Source organism: Somniosus microcephalus, chromosome 17, assembly GCF_052327205.1.
Source record: "Somniosus microcephalus isolate GS21.2 chromosome 17, FLI_Smic_1.0, whole genome shotgun sequence".
Lineage (NCBI taxonomy): Eukaryota > Metazoa > Chordata > Chondrichthyes > Squaliformes > Somniosidae > Somniosus > Somniosus microcephalus.
The window spans coordinates 21,081,976-21,104,190 of NC_141003.1; positions in this window are offsets into that span (position 1 = coordinate 21,081,976).

Consider the following 22,215-nt stretch of genomic DNA (forward strand, 5'->3'; position numbering starts at 1 on the left):
TGCCATTTCACCACGTTTGTGGACCACAAATCGCTGACGTTTGCTATGGCCAAGACTACCGAACCGTGGTCGGCTCGGCAGCAGCGGCAACTCACCTTTATTTCAGAGTTCACCACAGACATCTGTCATGTGGCCGGCAAGGACAACGTGGTGGCCGATTGCCTCTCGCGCGCGGCCGTCCAGGACGTCCAGCTGGGAATAGATTATTCACACATGGCTGCCGACCAAGCAACTGACCCCGAAACTCAAGCTTTCCGTACTGACTCCTCCTGCCTTCAGCCGACGGATGTACATTTCCACTCGGCGGGCACCTCTTTGCTCTGCGACGTCTCCATGGGGCCTCCCCGCCCGATCATTCCGGTTTCCTGGCGTCGCAAAGTTTTTGACGCCATACACGGACTTTCACATCCTGGCGTGAGGGCGTCTCAGAAGTTACTGGCATCCAAATTCGTCTGGAGTGGGTTCGCAAGGACGTTCGCAACTGGGCTAATACCTGCGTCGTTTGCCAACGAGCCAAGGTGCAACATCATGTTAAAGCTCCCTTGGCCACCTTCGAAGTGCCGGAACACCGTTTCGACCACGTCAACGTCGACCTCGTTGGGCCACTTCCACCGTCACATGGTTTCACTCACCTCTTGACCATGGTCGACCGCACTACGAGATGGCCGGAGGTGGTTCCGCTGATGTCCACTACCTCCGCGGATGTCGCCAGGGCTTTTATTTCCTCGTGGGTGGCACGGTTTGGCGTCCCATTGGATATTTCGTCCGACCGCGGCCCACAATTCACGTCCGAGCTTTGGAATGCTGTGGCTATCGGTTTGGGCACCAAGCTCCATCGCACCACGGCCTACCACCCGCAGGCCACCGGGTTATGTGAGCGCTTTCATCGGTCGTTGAAGGCGGCGCTCAAAGCCAGCCTCCAGGGCACCGCATGGGTAGACAGGCTGCCTTGGGTTATGCTTGGTTTGCGTACGGCACCAAAAGAAGTCCTGCAGTCGTCGGCCGTGGAACTGGTGTACGGCCAGACACTCCGGGTGCCAGGCCAGTTCCTGCCGTCACCAATGCAGCTGTGGTCCGCAACCGAGCAACTCGACGCCCACCGGGACGCTGCCGGATGTTCCAGCCGATTCCGATGTCACATCATGGTCTTCCGGCCTCCCACATTCCAGTGGAGCTAATGCGGGCCAAGTTCGTTTTTGTTCGTCACGATGCCCATCGCAGTCCACTCAAGCCTCCTTACGTGGGGCCTTTCCGAGTATTGCGGGCGGGTGCCAAGAGTTTTTTGGTCGACATAGGCGGCAAACCCGACCACCTTTCAGTGGACCGCCTCAAGCCCGCGCACCTGGACCTCGAACAGCCAGTCGAAACCGCACAGACACCGCATCGTGGTCGGCCGCCCGTCGCTGCCATGCCCGGCCAGATCGTTCCACCTGCCAGTTCATCAACTGCCTAGCACATTCCTCTCTGGGAATATAGGAGTCGTTCGAACAGGCTTGTCCGACCTCCTCTTCGATTGACTGCCGTTGTTAAGGACAATTCGGGGGGGGGGCGCATGTGGCAGAGCCACCAAGGGGTTCTTATATTGTTGTACATAATTGCCTGTAACAAAGTCAATCGATATCTGTATTCGTTTGCTGCATGTTAACAGCGCGGTCTCTAAAGGGTTAAGACCAAGCGTGATGACGTCATCACGTGGGTCACGTGACGTTCCCAACGGCAGGAAACGTGATGACGTCATGACGTCAGACTGAGGAGCCTCCCCTCTCAGTCCTCGTGGAGCCAGCTTTAAGCAAAGACCTGTGTTTGAGTTTTCCTGTGTTTTGAATGTTGCTTCCACCAGTTTGCATTAAACATCGTTTTGGTTAGCTGATTGCCTCGCTCTTAGTAATTTCGTCAGGAATTCACGAATTCCTACAACCTCACACTTCTCCGGATTGAATTCCATTTGCCACTGTTCTGCCCACCTGACCAATTTATTGATATCTTCCTGCAGTCTACATCTTCCTTCTTCAGTATCAACCACACAGCCGATTTTAGTATTATCTGCAAACTTCTTAATCATACCCCCTATATTCAAGTCTAGATCATTGATATATACCACAAAAAGCAAGGGACCTAGTACTGAGCCCTGCAGAACCCCACTGAAAACAGCCTTCCAGTCACAAAAGCACCCATCAACCATTACCCTCTGCTTCCTGTCTCCGAGCCAGTTTTGAATCTAACGTGAAGAGAATCAAGAAACCAAAGAGGCCCTCTAGGTAAGTTTGTTATTTTCCTTTGTGGAGCCAGGAGGAGCAGGTGTCCTCCTTTTGGCATGTTACAAGGAAAGGTTAGGCCTTCCCTGCCCTATTGAGAAACTGCTGGAACTCCCTTCCCCACGCTTACCTGAGAGCTAACTGCGATCTAGGGGCGCACAATTTTCTGGACTGACCGTGTGTGTTTCCGCACTCCAGTGTAACAAATTTTAGGCCTGCATTAGCTATTCTCTTGGGTTTAGTGTCATCACTTGCTCCCATAAGCGTCCCTTAGGAGTGAACATTTACGTGCCCAGTATCTAGTTATCAGGAAGCTTGGCCCAAGGAGTCGTAACAATGGAAAGGCCTTGTTATGTGAACTGGATACTGTAATCTTGTACATACTATCACATGGGCTGCTCCTAATTTTTGAAAGGTGAACTGATGAACACTCTAGTAAGATAAGGCCAATTGTAAATCAACAAGCTGATTTAATTTACATATATAATACATAAATGAACAGAGTAACATTTACAATTAATTTTAACCTATTTTTAAAACTTCTCGTAACATATAAAATAATAAAGCAGGCCACACTATCTGTGTTAACAGGCTAAATAAATTTTTTCTGATTTGTAATTTCTCTGAAACCAGTTGGTGCTAAACTTAAGAAGGGAGATCTCACTCTCTGAACTGGATTTTACCAGCCCTGAGGAGGCGGGTCTGGAGGCGGGACTGCTGGGAAAATCATAAAGAATGGGAGCGGGTCCCGAACCCGCTCCCAACCCGCTTCCAACCAATCTTCCGGGGAGTCGGGTACCCGATTTGCACAGAGACCCGACTCATAGCAGTGGGAAGAGGATTATAGCCACTTAACAGCCTGTTAACAGGTAGTTAACAGGCAGTTAAGAGGCTTTTTCCATTTTGAGACTTCTGCTGCGGGCTTCCTGATGTTGGGGAACCCCGCCAGGGTAAGTGAGGCGTGCTGTGGGTCTGTTGTTATGTTGGTGTTTGGATGACAGCTGCAGAAGTGGTGTGAAGGATGCAATGGGACACTGGTGAGTATCAGAGGTAAGGAAATATTGGGAAAGTCATTTTTAATGTGTTTAGATTTTTCTGTAGGTGACAAGCTTTAAAGTGTTTGTGTGGCCTCACCTCATTGGGAGAAATGACAGATTGCTTCTGTACCCTTACCTGCAGCTGCCATCTGTTTTATCCTAAGGAGGGAGTCACTGGAGAGCCTGGGTTCAAGGGCTCACCTTTGTACCGTGATTGTCAGTGTTTGACAGCACCTCAATGCTGTCAAACACTGTCAAATCATCTGTCAAAATGTATAGTTCATGTCCCTTTAAGAAAACCGGCAGATGAAGTGTCATCAACTGACATTAGCTGACACCGGCTTTCCCTTAATTGGCTGGCAAGCCTGCAGGGCGGGCTTAACAAGGCCAATCAGGAGAAATAGCGTCTGTGCATCAGACGTCGCTGGGGGCGGGACTAGAACCTGGAAGGCAGCAGTCCCACCCCAACTGGTCCCAGCAGGTAAAATCTAGCCCATTGTGTCTGAATTCCTTCCCAGATCTCTGCAGACTGTCTCTTCTCTTTCTTAGCTGGATAGGAAACCAAAAGCTTGATCTCTGCCCCTCCCCTGTTCTGCACATCAGGGGATAGCCAGTTGAGCTACCAATTAAACTTTTTACTGCCCCCCCCTCCCCCCGCCCGCCCAGGAGAGGGGTTCTGGTACCTAACCGCCACTGAGCTCACACAAATGAAGCCATTCCAACAAATCAGGTGTGAATGTTTACTGGAATGTACTTAACGTAACTCCATTGTTTCAAGATGATGTGGTATGCGAGAAGAACTGTGTATTCAAATGCTTTATCTGTATTCTAATCTACATTCCCTAAAGCTGTGTGTTGTGGGTTTAACCTCTTGTGGGCTGAAGTTAATTTATTAGCATCATCCAATATGAATTGTTCTGAAATCTGTTCTCGGTCAAATAGTCAAAAATCATGCAACATGACACCCAGATCCTCCAGTCTTCTTAATTGAAAGAGACTCTACAATAGTGGAGCATCCATGGAGGGAAACAAAGGAAACAATAAGAATAGAAATGAGGGGCAATATGAAGGAAAGTGGTTTGGATCTAGTTCGTACGCACTTTGGAAATCTATTAGATATGTTTACCCTGCTGACGAATTGAACTCAGTTGTATCACACAAGGGAAGTGACATTTAGTGCAGAGGTCATGTCATCTTCAATTTGAATTGGGATTAATGAAGGAGTGGTTTGTTATTTAGATTCTAGCTTTTATCTGGACTCAGCAGCAAGCAGGCTGCATATAATGCGACACTGTTATTTTGCCAAAGATTTATTCACTGTGACCTCTGGAATATCTTCAAGATTCCCAGCTAAAGACAGCAAGGAAGAAGAAAGCAACTCTGTTAATGACATAAATGAGTTGACAGTGTTGTCAGGTTCGCTCTTTACTGATAAGGTTATAGGTTTCGTCCTCTTTGCTGCTTTCAGATTGATATAAATGTGAGAGGACAAAGCATTGAATGAAATGTTTCTGAAAAGTATCACATCAACATAATTTGACCCACTTACCGCTGATTCCAGTCAGAAGCAGATAAGCCACTTGCAGCCAAGATGAGTCAGAGCTCCTGCAATGTGCATAGCTCATTGGGATGTAGCGTGAATGGGTGTCATTTGCCTCTCAGCAAGTATATTGCTCAGTCACCTGCTCTTCTAGCTAACAGGTGAGAAAACGCCCTCCAGCAGGAACAGGTTACTTAGCTGTAGATTTCACAATAAATGGTGCCCTCTTTGGATTTGTTATGGCTGCCAGACCTATAACAAGTAACTAAGATAACAGTGCAATTAAATGATATAAATTGAAACTTTGTATTTGGAGATGTCACAAAATTTAAAAGTTCAGGCGCAAGTAGTTCTTTTCACAGAGAATCATTGAACATAGGACCATACGAATTAGGAGCAGGAGTAGGCCACTCGGCCCTTCGAGCCTGCTCCGCCATTCAATAAGATCATGGCTGATCTGATTACTCCACATTCCCGCCTACCCCCGATAACCTTTCACCCCCTTGCTTATCAAGAATCTATCTACCTCTGCCTTAAAAATATTCAAAGACTCTGCTTCCACCGCCCTCTGAGGAAGAGTTCCAAAGACTCACGACCCTCTGTGAGAAAAAAATTCTCCTCATCTCTGTCTTAAATGGGCGACCCCTTATTTTTAAACAGTGACCCCTAGTTCTAGATTCTCCCACAAGAGGAAACATCCTCTCCACATCCACCCTGTCCAGACCCCCTCAGGATCTTATATTTTTCAATCAAGTCACCTCTTATTCTTCTAAACTCCAGCGGATACAAGCCTAGCCTGTCCAACCTTTCCTCATAAGACAACCCACCCATTCCAGGTATTAGTCTAGTAAACCTTCTCTGAACTGCTTCCAACGTATTTACATCCTTCCTTAAATAAGGAGACCAATACTGTACACAGTACTCCAGATGTGGTCTCACCAAAGCCCTGTACAACTGAAGCATAACCTCCCTACTTTTGTATTCAATTCCCCTCGCAATAAACGATAACATTCTATTAGATTTCCTAATTACTTGCTGTACCTGCATAGTAACCTTTTGCGATTCATGCACTAGGACACCCAGATCCCTCTGCATCTCAGAGCTCTGCACTCTCTCACCATTTAGATAATTTGCCAGAACTTCGGGTCCCCACGGGCGAGTACGCGCTGAGTACTCACGCATAGGCCCAACGAACGTGCCGGTTTCGTGCATGCACTGCATGTACGCGGGAAACCGGAACTTCCATTCCCTTAAAGGAAGGGGTTCACAGGTCGAACGCATGCGCCGGAGAGGCAGCGCGCACGCCTGGAACTTCCGTTTTTTTTGTAGGTTTCTCCGGGAGGGTAAGTCTCCAACAGTTACGCTTTTAAAACGCAATCGCAAGGCCTACTTTTAACAAGGTAAGTGGTGAATTAAGTAAAATTTAAACATTTTTTCCACAGGTTTATTATTTTTAAATACTTTAAAGAAAGGTACGTTTATTTTTAACCCTGTTTGAAACTGTAATTATTTTTTTCAAAAATGTAAATTATTGTTTAAAATAGTTATTTTATGTAATTTATAGTTATTTTAAAAATGTGATTTAAAAAAAAATGTATTTGAAGTTTTAGTTATGTTTTGGGGCTGAATGTATTTATAGATTTGACAGGTCTTCCTGTCAAATCTATGAATAGAGATTCCCTGCTACCATTGGCTCTTCATGGCCCACGTGATCCCAGGGGACGCTTCGAACTAACTGCGCCCCTGGGATACGCAAGCACTGCGCGCCGGCAGTTGGAGCAGGCCCAGGATCGGAATCCCACGCGGGCCCACAGCTCAATGGCCAGCGCGCTAGGTAAGTGCAGGTCGGAGGCTTGCACCCACGGGAAGCCGCCGACCCAAATTTCTGGGCCATTAATATGCTTCTTTTTTATTCTTCCTGCCAAAATATACAACTTCAAATTTTCCCACATTATACTCCATTTGCCAGATCTTTGCCCACTCACTTAACTTATCTATATGTCCTCTTCACAATTTACTTTCCTACCTATCTTTGTGTCATCAGCAAATTTAACAACCATACCTTCGGTCCCTTCATCCAAGTCATTTATATAAATTGTAAAAAGTTGAGGCCCCAGCACTGATCCCTGTGGCACACCACTCGTTACACCTTGCCAATCAGAAAATGACCCATTTATGCCTACTCTCTGTTTCCTGTTAGCTAGCCAATCTTCTATCCATGCCAATATGTTATCCCCTACAGCATGAGCTTTTATTTTCTGCAATAACCTTTGATGTGGCACCTTATCAAATGCCTTCTGGAAATCTAAGTACAGCACATCCACCGGTTCCCCTTTATCCACAGCACATGTTACTTCCTCAAAGAACTCCAATAAATTGGTTAAACATGATTTCCCTTGCACAAAACCATGTTGACTCTGCCTCATTACCTTGAACTTTTCTAAATGCCCTGCTATAATGTCTTTAATAATAGCTTCTAACATCTTCCCTATGAGAGATGTTAAGCTAACTGGCCTGTAATTTCCTGCTTTCTGTCTCCCTCCCTTTTTGAATAAAGGAGTTACATCACTATTTTCCAATCTAATGGAACCTTCCCCAAATCTAGGGAATTTTGGAAAATTAAAACCAACGCATCAACTATCTCACTAGCCACTTCTTTTAAGATCCTAGGATGAAGTCCATCAGGACCCGGGGACTTGTCAGCCCGCAGCTCCAAGCATTGACCTCTAGAGTAGATTACCAAAATATGTGGTGCAGTAGAGTCCAGCAAAAAGAAGCTGGACAAGTTTCTGAGAGTGGAGGACTTCTCAAGTTGTAAAAGGTAAGTGAGTACTAGCTGGGATTATTGATGAGTTACTGCTGTCTCCTGGAACTTGCTCGATTCCCTTCGAGAGTTGGAATTTCCCAGAGTGATTTTGCTTAAAATGGCCTTGGGCTTTTTTCTCTGTGTCTTTTGCTGCCTGTGCCAGGAGGTTGCGTGACTGGTGCGGTGTGGGGTGTAGGCTGATGATGTTTGAAGGCTGCATCACGTCTGGATGAAATAAGTTAGATAGACCAGATGGCCTTTTCCTGCCCCTTTTTCATATGTAAGAAGTCACACAACACCAGGTTATAGTCCAACAGCTTTATTTGAAATCACAAGCTTTCGGAGCGCTGTTCCTTCTTCAGGTGAAGTGGAGAAATGCATAAAGACACAGCTTATATAGTCAGAGAATCATGTCAGATGTTTACAGGTAACCTTTCCAACTGCCATTTATCACACCTCGGCAGAGAGATAATCACAGCAGTCAAAGGTGTGAATGGTGTCCAAACAGGTCAGTCAGGGAAACATTACATCAAAGAACAATGAGGTGGGGTCACAAGGGGTCAAATATTGCAGATGCTGGGGTCTGTATGAAAAACAAAAAAACAGACAAAAAAGATTTTTTTTGGCTGGAAATCACAGCAGGTCCGGCCGCATCTGTGATCAAAACCTTCGATCCAGACCTTCAAAGCATCCTACATGCTCTCATCCCACGTACTCCCCGCGTGGGAGACTTCTACTGCCTCCCAAAGATACACAAAGCCAACACACCTGGACGTCCTATCGCATCGGGCAACGGAACCCTGTGTGAGAACCTCTCTGGATATGTCGAGGGCATCCTGAAACCCATCGTACAGGGAACCCCCAGCTTCTGTCGCGACACTACAGACTTCTTACAGAAGCTCAGCACCCACGGACCAGTTGAACCAGGAACACTCCTCGCCACGATGGACGTCTCGGCACTCTACACCAGTATCCCCCACGATGACGGCATCGCTGCGACAGCCTCAGTACTCAACACCAACAACAGCCAATCTCCAGACGCCATCCTACAACTCATCCGCTTCATCCTTGACCACAATGTCTTCACCTTCGACAACCAGTTCCTTACCCAAACACACGGAACAGCCATGGGGACCAAATTCGCACCCCAATACACAAACATCTTCATGCACAAGTTCGAGCAAGACTTCTTCGCCGCACAGGATCTCCAACCAACGCTATACACCAGATACATCGACGACATTTTCTTCCTATGGACCCACGGCGAAGAATCACTGAAAAGACTACACGATAACATCAACAAGTTCCATCCCACCATCAAACTCACCATGGACTACTCCTCAGAATCAGTCTCATTCCTGGACACACGAATCTCCATCAAAGACGGACACCTCAGCACTTCACTCTACCGCAAGCCCACGGACAACCTCACGATGCTTCACTTCTCCAGCTTCCACCCTAACCACGTTAAAGAAGCCATCCCCTATGGACAAGCCCTGCGAATACACAGGATCTGCTCAGACGAGGAGGAACGCGATGGACACCTACAGACACTGAAAGACGCCCTTGTAAGAACGGGATATGACGCTCGACTCGTCGATCGACAGTTCCGACGGGCCACAGCGAAAAATCGCATAGACCTCCTCAGAAGACAAACACGGGACACAACCAACAGAGTACCCTTCGTCGTCCAGTACTTCCCCGGAGCGGAGAAACTACGCCATGTTCTTCGCAGCCTTCAACATGTCATCGATGACGACGAACACCTCACTAAGGCCATCCCCACGCCTCCACTACTCGCTTTCAAACAGCCGCCTAACCTCAAACAAACCATCGTTCGCAGCAAATTACCCAGCTTCCAGGAGAACAGCGACCACGACACCACACAACCCTGCCACAGCAACCTCTGCAAGACATGCCAGATCATCAACACAGATACCATCATCACACATGAGGACACCACCCACCAGGTACATGGTACATACTCATGTGACTCGGCCAACGTTGTCTACCTCATACGTTGCAGGAAAGGATGCCCCGGAGCATGGTACATCGGCGAGACCATGCAGACACTGCGACAACGGATGAACGGACACCGCGCAACAATCACCAGGCAGGAGTGTTCCCTCCCAGTCGGGGAACACTTCAGCAGTCAAGGACATTCAGCCTCCGATCTTCGGGTAAGCATTCTCCAAGGTGGCCTTCGAGACACACGACAACGCAAAATCGTCGAGCAGAAACTGATAGCCAAGTTCCGCACCCATGAGGACGGCCTCAACCGAGATCTTGGGTTCATGTCACGCTACATGTAACCCCACCTGATGCAGGGTCATCCAGACTCGAGTCGGCATTGGCTTGTTCTCGCTACACAGATGCGGCCGGACCTGCTGTGATTTCCAGCAAAAAAAAATGTTTTTTGTCTGTTTTTTTGTTTTTCATACAGACCCCAGCATCTGCAATATTTGACCCCTTGTGACCCCACCTCATTGTTCTTTGATGTAATGTTTCCCTGACTGACCTGTTTGGACACCATTCACACCTTTGACTGCTGTGATTATCTCTCTGCCGAGGTGTGATAAATGGCAGTTGGAAAGGTTACCTGTAAACATCTGACATGATTCTCTGACTATATAAGCTGTGTCTTTATGCATTTCTCCACTTCACCTGAAGAAGGAGCAGCGCTCCGAAAGCTTGTGATTTCAAATAAAGCTGTTGGACTATAACCTGGTGTTGTGTGACTTCTTACATTTGTCCACCCCAGTCCAACTCCGGCATCTCCACACCTTTTTCATATGTTTACACATACCTATGTGTATTCCTCAAGTTCTGAACTAGGATTTGGATTCTGCTCGAAATTCGGGCACAGTGTGGGGGCAGTGAGCACCTGAAGAGGCCAGTGGCAGGACCATGGGAAATTGGTTTAAAATTGGTGCACTCCGTACACTCCTCCTGGCTCCACATTCAGGTGAGTATCAAACTGTGTACTTACCTTTTTGGTGGCAGCCACCTTTAAGTTTTGGCCGCTCTGTGTACGAGAAAACTAATTGCAGCACGCTTGCCGCTTGCCACAGTCAGTTGCGATCCAATTTGGCAAAGGGCCTGAAAGAGGTGTTGGGCCCCCTCAATTCACATAGGCAACGGGCCTAACAGCTGTTTTAGGTGAGTGCCCTGGATGATTACAGAGCAACGTAACACAACAACAACAACAACAACTTGCATTTATACAGCGCCTTTAACGTAATAAAACGTCCCAAGGCGCTTCACAGGAGCGTAATCTGACAACATTTGACACCGAGCCACATAAGAAAATGAATTTCTAGGCCAAAGTATTTAGGTGATGAATGGTAACAGGCACATAGGGGTTCATTTTAACTTGCAGCGATGGGGTAAAACGGGCAATATCGGATTGGCCGCCCGTTATACACCTCACCCGATATCAATGGAAATGGAAACCGGGTGAGATGTGTAATGGGCGGCCAATCAGATATTCCCTACACCATTGCATTAAGTGTCAGCCGTGGCTCAGTGGGTAGCACCCTCGTGCTCTGCACTCCGAAGGTTGTGGGTTCAAGTCCCACTCCAGAAGCTTGAGCACAAAAATCTAGGCTTCCAGTGCAGTGCTGAGGGAGTGCTGCCCTGTCGGAGGTGCCATCTTTCGCATGAGACTTTAAACTGAGGCCCTGTCTACTCTCTCAGGTGGATGTGAAAGATCCTGTGCCCTGGCCTATATTTATCCCTCAATCAACATCACTAAAACAGATTATCTGGTCATTATCACATTGCTGTTTTATGGGAGCTAGCTGTGCTTCTGACATTACAACAGTGACTCCACTTCAAAAAGCACTTCATTGGCTGTAAAGCGCTTTGGGACATCCGGCGGTTGTGAAAGGTGCTAAATAAGTGCAAGTCTTTCTTTCTTAAAGTGATACAAGTAGGCCATGAAGCCTGCATGAATTAGATAAAAGCTCATGCTTCAACACCAATGGCATCACATAATTGCAAACCTACTTTTGCATAGATGCATTTACAATTCTTTTGCTGTTATGTAAATGGGAGGCACAGAAAGGTCCCAAGAGCTTATAAAAGTTTAACTAGAAGAACGAGTATGTTGCAAATCCTATTGCTTGCAGGTGACCTTTCCGCTGCAGTATTTGTGAAACTTCCCTGAAAAGAGTTGGGTGTTGCAACTTTCCCACAGTGAAACAAGTTGTTCAGTTGAAACCTGCACTAATGATTGTTGCAAATTACTTTTAAAAATAAAAATCATTCCCACCCAGTTTCTGTATAATTCTATTGAGGAGACTCCATTCGAGGGTTTCTGATGCCGGTTCAGGAATAAAACACATCCTTTAATCTTAAAGCATTGTGATGTGCCTCAATAAATCCGAGACTCGATGTTAGCGAAACAAAACAAGACTTTTATTGACTTAGAAGGTAACACACAGAGGAGAATGTATCTTCCATCCAGAGGTCTGCCGTACTGGATGTGCTGCAGGCTGGGCCAGCTTACATAGGAGCCAGGTATGGGCGGAGCCCTACACACAGTACAATACAATGGAAATGAAACTGAAACCAACCACAGTCAGAGGCAGAGAAATACTGATGAGTGATGAATGGAATATTTCATCACATTCACCCCTTCTATAGATTTAGTCTGTTCGGGGGTTTGATAGTCCTCTGCGACCGACGTGGCTGTTGTGGTGCCGCGGGTGTCGGCTAGGTGTCCCCGGTGGCCTCCTGGGTCTCTGCCGGGGGTGCCACCAGGGTTGTTGAAGGGGTAGTTGGTGGGGGTACCGTTGGTCGATGTTCTTCCGGGGGTGATGAAAGAGTAGTGGGTGGGTAAGAGTTGCTGTGCTCGTTGTTGCTGCTGTTGTCGTGGTTGTTGTCGTTACCGGCTGGGGCGACGTCTTTTATGGACACGGTGTCCTCCCTTCCGTCGGCGTGCCGGACATACGCGTATTGGGGGTTGGCGTGGAGTAGGTGCACTGACTCCACGAGAGGGTCCGTCTTGTGGCCCCTCACATGCCTTCACATGAATACCGGACCTGGGGTGGAGAGCCATGACGGCATGGATACGCCTGAGGTGGATTTCCGGGGAAAGACAAACATTCGCTTGTGAGGCGTGGCATTAGTGGCAGTACACAATAGCGACCGTATCGAATGGAGCACATCTGGGAGGACTTCCTGCCAGCGGGAGATAGGGAGGCCTTTGGTCCTTAGAGCTAGAGTGACTGCTTTCCATACTGTCCCGTTCTCTCGCTCCACTTGACCGTTACCCCGGGGGTTGTAGCTGGTGGTGTGGCTCGTGGCGATCCCCCTGGACAGCATGTACTGGCGTAGCTCTTCACTCATGAAAGACGCCCCCCTATCCGTATGGATGTAGCTCGGCATACCGAACAGGCAGAACAGGCTGTTGAGGCATTTAATGACCGTGGCGCTGGTCATGTCTGGGCAGGGGAAGGCGAATGGGAAACGAGAGTATTCGTCCACAATGTTCAGGAAGTAAACATTGCGGTCGACGGACGGGCGGGGGCCCTTGAAATCTAAGCTGAGCCGCTCAAAGGGCCGTGTAGCTTTGATTAAGTGGGCTCTATCTGGGCGGTAGAACAGAGGCTTGCACTCAGCGCAAGTGCGACAGTTCCTGGTCAGGGACCGAACTTCCTCAATCGAGTAGGGTAAGTTGCGGGACTTTATGAAGTGGAACAGCCGCGTGACCCCTGGGTGGCAGAGGTCATTGTGGAGGGTCTGTAGCCGATCCCCGGTGGCGCTGGCACACATCCCTCGTGAGAGGACGTCGGGGGATTCGTTAAGGGCCCCTGGCCGGTAAATGATGTCATAATCGAAGGTGGAGAGCTTGATCCGCCACCTAAGAATCTTATCATTTTTAATCTTCCCCCTCTGTTTATTATTGAACATAAACGCTACCGACCGCTGGTCGGTAAGTAGGGTGAAGCGTTTGCCGGCTAGGTAGTGGCGCCAGTGGCGCACTGCCTCCACGATGGCTTGGGCCTCCTTTTCTACGGAGGAGTGTCTGATCTCGGGCCCTTGGAGGGTCCTCGAGAAGAAAGCTACGGGCCGCCCCGCCTGGTTGAGGGTGGCCGCCAAGGCAAAGTCAGACGCATCACTTTCCACTTGAAAGGGAGTGTTCTCGTCCACTGCCTGTAGCGTGGCCCGCTCAATATCCTGCTTAATGCTTTTGAAGGTGGCATGGGCCTCAGCAGAGAGCGGAAAAGAGGATGCTTTCAAGAGGGGGCGGGCTTTGTCGGAGTAGTTGGGGACCCATTGGGAATAATAAGAAAATAACCCCAGGCACCTTTTCAGGGCTTTGGGAGTGTTGGGCAGGGGCAGCTCCCGTAGGGGGCGCAATCGGTCGGGGTCTGGTCCGATTTCCCCATTCTCCACCACGCTGCCTAGTATGCAGAGGCGCGTGGTGTTGTAAACGCACTTGTCCTCGTTGTAGGTGAGGTTGAGTTTTTGTGCGGTTTTCAGGAACCTCTCGAGGTTCGAGTCATGATCCTGCTGGTTGTGACCGCAGATGGTGACGTTGTCGAGGTAGGGGAAGGTTGCCTGCAAGTGGTGGTCATCGACCATGCGGTCCATCTCCCTCTGGAAGACCGAGACCCCATTCGTCACCCCAAAGGGGACTCTGAGGAATTGGTAGAGGCGTCCGTTCGCCTCGAAGGCGGTGTACGGGCGGTCCTCTGGTCTGATAGGGAGCTGGTGGTACGCTGACTTGAGGTCGATGGTGGAGAACACCCGGTATTGGGCGATTTGGTTCACCATTTCTGATATGCGGGATAGCGGGTAGGCGTCTAGTTGGGTGTACCTGTTGATCGTTTGGCTATAGTCGATCACCATCCATTTCTTCTCGCTACCCCTTACCACCACCACTTGGGCGCGCCACGGGCTATTGCTGCGTTCAATAATGCACTCTTTCAGGAGCCTGTCTACCTCGGTCGCGATAAACCGCCTGTCCTCCCAGCTGTACCTCCTGCTTTTGGTCGCTATTGGCCGGCAGTTAGGGGTAAGGTTCGCGAATAGCGAAGGCGGCTTTACCTTCAGGGTAGCCAGACCGCACACTGTGAGGGGCGGCTGGGACCCACCGTAATTGAGCGTGATGCTTTGGTGGTAGCACTGGAAATCCAGGCCCAAGATCACGCTCGCACATAGATTCTTCATGATTAATACTTTAAAATTATCATATACAGTTCCGTTAATGGACAATTGTACCGTGCAGTAACCCATAATGGTCGATGTCTGGGTTTTATCAGCCATAGAGATGGTACCCCGAGTAGGGACCACCTTTAGGGAGAGTTGTTGTACCAGTTCAGGGTGGATAAAACTCTCCATGCTTCCACTGTCAATTAAACATTTAACCCTGCACCCGTTTACCTCGATGTCCACCATTGATTTGGATAGCGGGTGCGGCCTGGTCTGGTCCACTGTGACCGATGCCACTGTAGGGCCCTGATCGAGACAAGATGGCGTCCACGCTGTCTGCTCACAAGATGGCGGACCCCACGAGGTCGGGCAAGATGGCGTCCAAGATGGCCGCTCCCACGGCGCACACGCGGCGGTGGCGGGTTTTCCGGCTGGGTTCCCTCTGCACACCTTCCCGAAGTGCCCCTTCTTACCGCACTTAAAGCAGGTGGTGCCTTTCGCCGGGCACAGGTTTCTGGTGTGCTTCGGCTGCCCGCAGAAGTAGCAGTTGGGTCCCCGACGCGTCGCGGCTGTCGTAGGGCTTGTGGGGGGAGAGCGGGGCCCCGACGGTGTCGGGCTGCCGGGCGGGGAAGATGCCTTCCAAGATGGCGGCGCCCTTGGTGCACACGTGGCGGCGTGGACGGCGCGGGCTAAAGAGTAGGCGTCCGAGTTTCTCTGGGCCACATCCAGGGATCGTGCTGTGTCCGCAGCCTGTTTCAGGTCCAATCCCGTTTTTTCCAGCAGTCTCTGCCGGATGTAAGTGGAGCTGAGGCCTATGATAAAGGCATCGCGAACAAGCTCGTCAGTGTACACTGCGGCTTTTACATCTTGGCACTTGCAGTCTTTGCCAAGCGTTTTCAGGGTGCCTAGGAACTCCTCCACCGATTCCCCAGGTCGCTGTGCACGAGTAGCGAGCAGATGCCTAGCATACACCTCATTCGTAGGCTGCTGGTAATGCACCTTTAAGATGTCGCAGGCGGCCGGGTACGTGTCGGCTTCTTGGATGAGGGGGTAAACCCGGTGGCTTACCCAATTCCGCAGAATTCCGAGTTTCATACTCGCAGCGTCCGTAGCGTCTTTGACGGCTGCGGAATTGTCCAGGAAGAATTCCATACACATAAACCAGTGTCCGAAGCATGCCGATGCGTCCGAAGCATGCTGGTCCAAATCCAAACGTTCGGGTTTCAAGAGTTGATCCATTGTGTTGAAAATTAAGTCAATAAAATTGATGTGCCTCAATAAATCCGAGACTCGATGTTAGCGAAACAAAACAAGGCTTTTATTGACTTAGAAGGTAACACACAGAGGAGAATGTATCTTCCATCCAGAGGTCTGCCGTACTGGATGTGCTGCAGGCTGGGCCAGCTTACATAGGAGCCAGGTATGGGCGGAGCCCTACACACAGTACAATACAATGGAAATGAAACTGAAACCAACCACAGTCACAGGCAGAGAAATACTGATGAGTGATGAATGGAATATTTCATCACACATTGTTAATGTTCTGAAAAAATATAACAGGCAGGAGTTTCCACTCTATTTTTTCGGCACAATTCACCCAAAATCGTCCAAAGCAGCGCAAAACATCGAGGAATATCAAGTGCAAGTTATGTCCAGCGCAAATCAAGTTTCCGCGATCTTTTGCGCTGGTTTAAAAAGCATCGTGCTGGAAGCAGCCCCACCCACGAAACTGGCTACATCCCCAGATCGAATTAATCACCACGGCGAGTTTCCGCTATTGCGCCTGTTTGCGGGCCTTCGAGGATTATGGGGATTTTTGGATGCAAGGATGCGAATAGGCATGATTTAAAAGCGTTTAAATATTTTTTTTAATTTGCTAAGAAACTGACTACTGCACACCAGTGAAACTAGTAAACAGCTCAGTATAGTTTGTAAAGTCATTTTCAGTGATTTAAAATCAGGTTACTCACAGGTGCTGGACTAGACACTCTGATTAAAAATGTTTATTTTGTGTGGTAAACCCATTTTCAGCTGTATTAATAAAACTGCACCTGGTTACCACTCTTAACTATATCAAGGAATAATTTTTAATGCAAATTTAAAAAAAATTACATTCTAAAATGCTGTCTGATTGGGCTGGTTCATGGTTTACGTTTGACGATAAGCAAATGGGTTTGAGAGGAAACTTGAGGAAAAAAATACACTTTTCAAAACCAGAGCAATTTTGAGTGAAAACTCTTGGCCAACTTCTTTATCTAATACACCCTAACCGATATTAGATGCACTCTTCAACCAGTTTCACTGGCGATGGAGCAAAAGAGGCCTTGCAATTGTAAGTTTGAAACTATTTTTGTGGAGCTAGGAGGAGCAGAAATGTTCCCTCCCCCATTGCGATCATGACAATGCTTCCCCGCCCCCGCCCCCCCCCACCCCCAACCAGGCATACCACGCTGCCAGATGGGCGGCCTCCAAGCCGCTCGATATTGGGCCAGCCTCAATCCAGAAGGTTCCATTGGGACGCCTGATTGGCGCCCTGGGCTCGCCGGTTCCATTTAAATGAGGCCAGTGCCGTTTGCTGCTACAGGGACCAGGAAAAGGTGGAACAGGTGCAGTAGATTGGAATGTTACATTTAATTGACGTGTAGACCAGAGGAGGTTAACTGAGCTATTTGAACGCGTCACCAGTTATCCATTTGTGCAACAGCATGCAAGTTTGAAAACAAATCTGACTTTAATTAGGTTTTTAATTGTACCAAAAGAATGACATAATAGATAGTGTTTTTCCTCTGATGTTTACAAGCAGAGATTTAATTCTGCAGATTCACTGGTTGGTGTTGTCAAATATGAATGCTTGGTAATCATAAGCAGAAATGCAAGTGTAAGCCTGTTAGGTCAAATACCATTTATCAAGGAGTGGCTTGGAGACACTTACCACCTTGAGAGGATATTGCTCAGACCTACTGGAGTCAATAATGAGGCTTCAGTTGTTTTAAAAGCTAAATTTATTTTCAATGATTCAATTGTAAATTTCCTATAATCGGAGTTTCCTGTCCTTTCCCTCAGGTTATTTTACAGTTAGCCAAAGGAAGGACGTACAAATCTACAACAATACACTGGTGCCTTTCAAAGCTCCATAATGAGACGTCAGAGTTGCACATCGATTTGTTTTTCTGCGCCATGCAAGAGTACAAAGAGCTGCTTGCTGGGTCAGTTGTTGTGCGGAGAGAACTGTCCAAAGTCTGAAGACGTCAATTATGATTGATCCCGTCATTAGAAAACTTTCTTGAGCAAATTCATGTTTTGCAAGTTGTTTTTTTTTAACTCTGTGCCTGTTCAGTTTTGCTGGTTAATTTATATGGTTTGAGCATACAATAAACCATGGAAACAATTTGAACATCTACAGCTAATTAAGATCTAGAGGTTATTTTTATGGTACAGTGACTTAAATCCTGGCTCCATTTAAGGTTATAGTGCAGGATACAGACTTTGAAACAGAATAAAACTGAGGAAAAACAAGGACGGCACATCATTTTCAATTTATTTGACAATTCTTTTTATCTTAGTCCAATATCACAGAATCACAGAAACCCCACAGTGCAGATAGAGGCCATTTCGGCCCATCGAGCCTGCACCGATATCCCACCCTATCAATAATCAGATGTCATCTATCGATCCACTTCCTGACTGCAGTGCAGTGGCAGCTTTATTTAAGTGTGAACAAAGATGGTAATCACTATCTGTTGCTGAGCAAATCGAATGGACTGGGAGGCACAGAGGTGCATTGCGTTTGAGCTCAACGTGCTGCTCCATAGAGTGACAGGTTGCAGATTCAACCCTGTGTAATGAATATTTAATATTAGTTAAGCTGTCAGGGGAAGTTGGAGGCATAAATTAGCAACTTTGCTGCAAGTTAGGAAAAAATTAGACGCGGCATCACCGCAAGCAGCTAGCTCAAGGGTGACACAAGTGGAAGCTTGGCCAGCAATCAGGGCGCAGTACATGGCGTGTGGGGCGATAACAAGAGAGAACAGCACATTACACGGGGGGTGATATTTATCTTGCTCCCGCCCAGATTTCCAATAGTAGTGAGAGTGTAGAGGAACAGAAATCTAGCGGAAATCAGCCTGCTTGATTAAGGCCCCCTGTGATCTTCGAGTCAGGCCTGGGTCAGGTGTCTGAAGCTTGGCAAGGGGTTCATTAACATACGTAGAAGGTGGTAGGGAAGGACTCGTGCCATTTTTGGTTGCAAGGGCCTGTTGGACGCCGGGTCTCCAGCATTCCAGTGAAACCTGACAGGGTGCAAGGCCTCGGGTGAACTGAAAGGTGAGAGGGCATTTCAAAGGTCACACGCATTCAAAGTAAGTGCATTAGGCCTTTCAAAAGCCTTTCTTGTAGTCGTTATTTTTGTTTCCAGCTGGCACTTAGGCTGTTGTGAACCTATTGGCCAAGTACACTTGCTCATTTATTTTTTCCTGAGCTTTGTCGATTGGCACAGGAGGGTTTTCCACCAGGAACCCGTTGAACTGATGTGTTCAAAGGAAATGTAGACCAGCAGAAGGATGCCAGGCAGTTCGGGCTACCTGAAAAGGTGCTTGGGCCTTCCCACTCGTATCCGCACCTCATTTTGACATACAAAAATTTAGCATTCTTCTGGAGAACATTAATAGGCATCTCACCTGTCAGCAACCTTTGCCAAGACTAAAGGGGCTTGGGATTAAGAAGTGATGGGCCAGGATGAAGGGAAAAGGACCTATTGGTGCAGGAATGAGTCTGCAGACAAGTTATAGGGCAACTCAACACTTGGCTTCCTCTTTGATGGTTGCTGAAGACAAGGTGGTGATGCATTAGATGTTTGCGAGGAGGCCTTTACTCTGTGTCACTCTACAGCACAACCCCTTAGCACTGCAGAACACCTACAAGAGGATGCAGCCAAATTTCAGGCCATAGAAAATAAGGTTCAGCTGGGTGCCACATGACATCCATGATGAAGAAGGACACTCTGGGCTAGAAATTCATGTACTCACCGCCACCCCATAGCACCATGAAATGGCAATAAAATGGCGGCCACCGCTCTTTTTCCAGCTGGTGGCGGGACCCATGGTGGCTGCCATACTCCTCTTCCCCTTTGCATTGCCGGTAACTGGCAGCACCTTGCAAGAAGGAATCGTGCCGTGGTGATGTCAGTCCGCGTGCAACGACAATTTAACGTCACCAATGCAAACTTTGACCCTAGTGCTGAATTCAGTGCTAGGTCCTAAGCAGCCTGACAGTGGCGATGTCTGCAGCTCTTAAAGGGACACACACAGCATTCAGGTAAGTTTGAATTCAAGGATTTGGACTGGTTTTTTTACTTTTTTGAAGAGGTGGATTGCTGCAATAGATGTGAAAAGTTTTTTAAGTGTGTAGGGAGTGCTGCTGGATACTTGCAAGAGCTTGGATGGTAAATGAAGGCCTTTGAGAAGACAGAACATGCTGCGAATACTCAGCAGGTCACGCAACATCCATGGAGAGAAAAACAGTGTTCGCGTCTCAGGTTAACATGCTGGCCGCCCAACTGAGTATTTCCAGCATCTTATGCTGTCATTTCACATTTACAGCATCCGCTTGCAGAGGGAAGGGGAAGACACAGAAGAGGAAGACGCAGAAGAGGAGGAATCAGACAGAAGGATGCATCCCAGACAGCCCCTTTGTGGCCGGGATATCTGGGATGGAATAAGAACATAAGAACATAAGAAGTAGGAGCAAGAGTAGGCCATACGGCCCCTCAGGCCTGCTCCGCCATTCAATAGGATCATGGCTGATCCAAATCTAGACTCACGTCCACTTCCCTGCCCTCTCCCCGTAACCTCTAATTCCCTTATCTGCTAGGAAACTGTCGATCTCCATTTTAAATTTATTTAATGTTGCAGCTTCCGCAGCTCTCTGGGGTAGCAAATTCCATAGATTTACTACCCTCTGAGTGAAGAAGTTTCTCCTCATCTCAGTTTTGAAAGGGCAGCCCCTTATTCTTAGATTATGCCCCCTAGTTCTAGTCTCACCCATCAGTGGAAACATCCTCACCGCATCCACCCGATCAAGCCCCCTCACAATCTTATATGTTTCGATAAGATCGCCTCTCATTCTTCTGAACTCCAATGAGTAGAGTCCCAACCTATTCAGCCTTTCCTCATACGTCAAACCCCTCATCTCCGGAATCAACCGAGTGAACCTTCTCTGAACCGCCTCGAGAGCAAGTATATCTTTTCTTAAATATGGAAACCAAAACTGCACGCAGTATTCCAGGTGTGGCCTCACCAATACCCTGTATAACTGCAGCAAGACTTCCCTGTTTTTATACTCCATCCCCCTTGCAATAAAAGCCAAGATTCCATTGGCCTTCCTGATCACCTGCTGCACCTGCATACTAACTTTTTGTGTTTCATGCACCAGGACCCCCAGATCCCTTTGTACTGTAGCACTTTGCAGTTTCTCTCCATTTAGATAATAACTTGCTCTTTGATTTTTTCTGCCAAAGTGCATAACCTCACACTTTCCAACATTATATTGCATCTGCCAAATCTCTGCCCACTCACTTAGCCTGTCTATGTCCTTTTGCAGGTTTTTTATGTCCTCCTCACTCACTGCTTTCCCTCCCATCTTTGTATTGTTGGCAAACTTGGATATGTTGCACTCAGTCCCTTCCTCCAAATCGTTAATATAGATTGTAAAGAGTTGGGGTCCCAGCACTGACCCCTGCGGAACACCACTAGTTACTGATTGCCAGCCCGAGAATGAACCATTTATCCCAACTCTTTGTTTTCTGTTAGATAGCCAATCTTCCACCCATGCCAGTATATTACCCCCAATCCTGTGATTTCTTATCTTGATCAGTAATCTTTTGTGTGGAACCTTGTCAAATGCCTTTTGGAAGTCCAAATACACTACATCCACTGGTTCCCCTTTATCCACCCTGTATGTTACATCCTCAAAGAATTCGAGCAAATTTGTCAAACATGACTTCCCCTTCATAAAACCATGCTGACTCTGTCCTATTAAATTATGTTTATCCAAATGCTCTGTTACTGTTTCCTTAATAATGGACTCCAACACTTTGCCAACCACAGATGTTAGGCTAACTGGTCTATAGTTTCCAGCTTTTTGTCTACCTCCCTTCTTAAATAAGGGTGTTACATTAGCAGTTTTCCAATCTGCCGGGACCTTTACTGAGTCCAGGGAGTTCTGGAAAATAATCACCAATGCATTCACTATCCCTACTGCCACTTCTCTCAAGACCCTAGGATGTAGGCCATCAGGTCCGGGGGATTTATCTGCCTTAAGTCCCATTATTTTACTGAGTACCATCTCCTTAGTGATTTTAATCGTGTTTAGCTCCTCTCCCCCCATTGCCCCCTGTTTGTCCAGTGTTGGGATATTTTT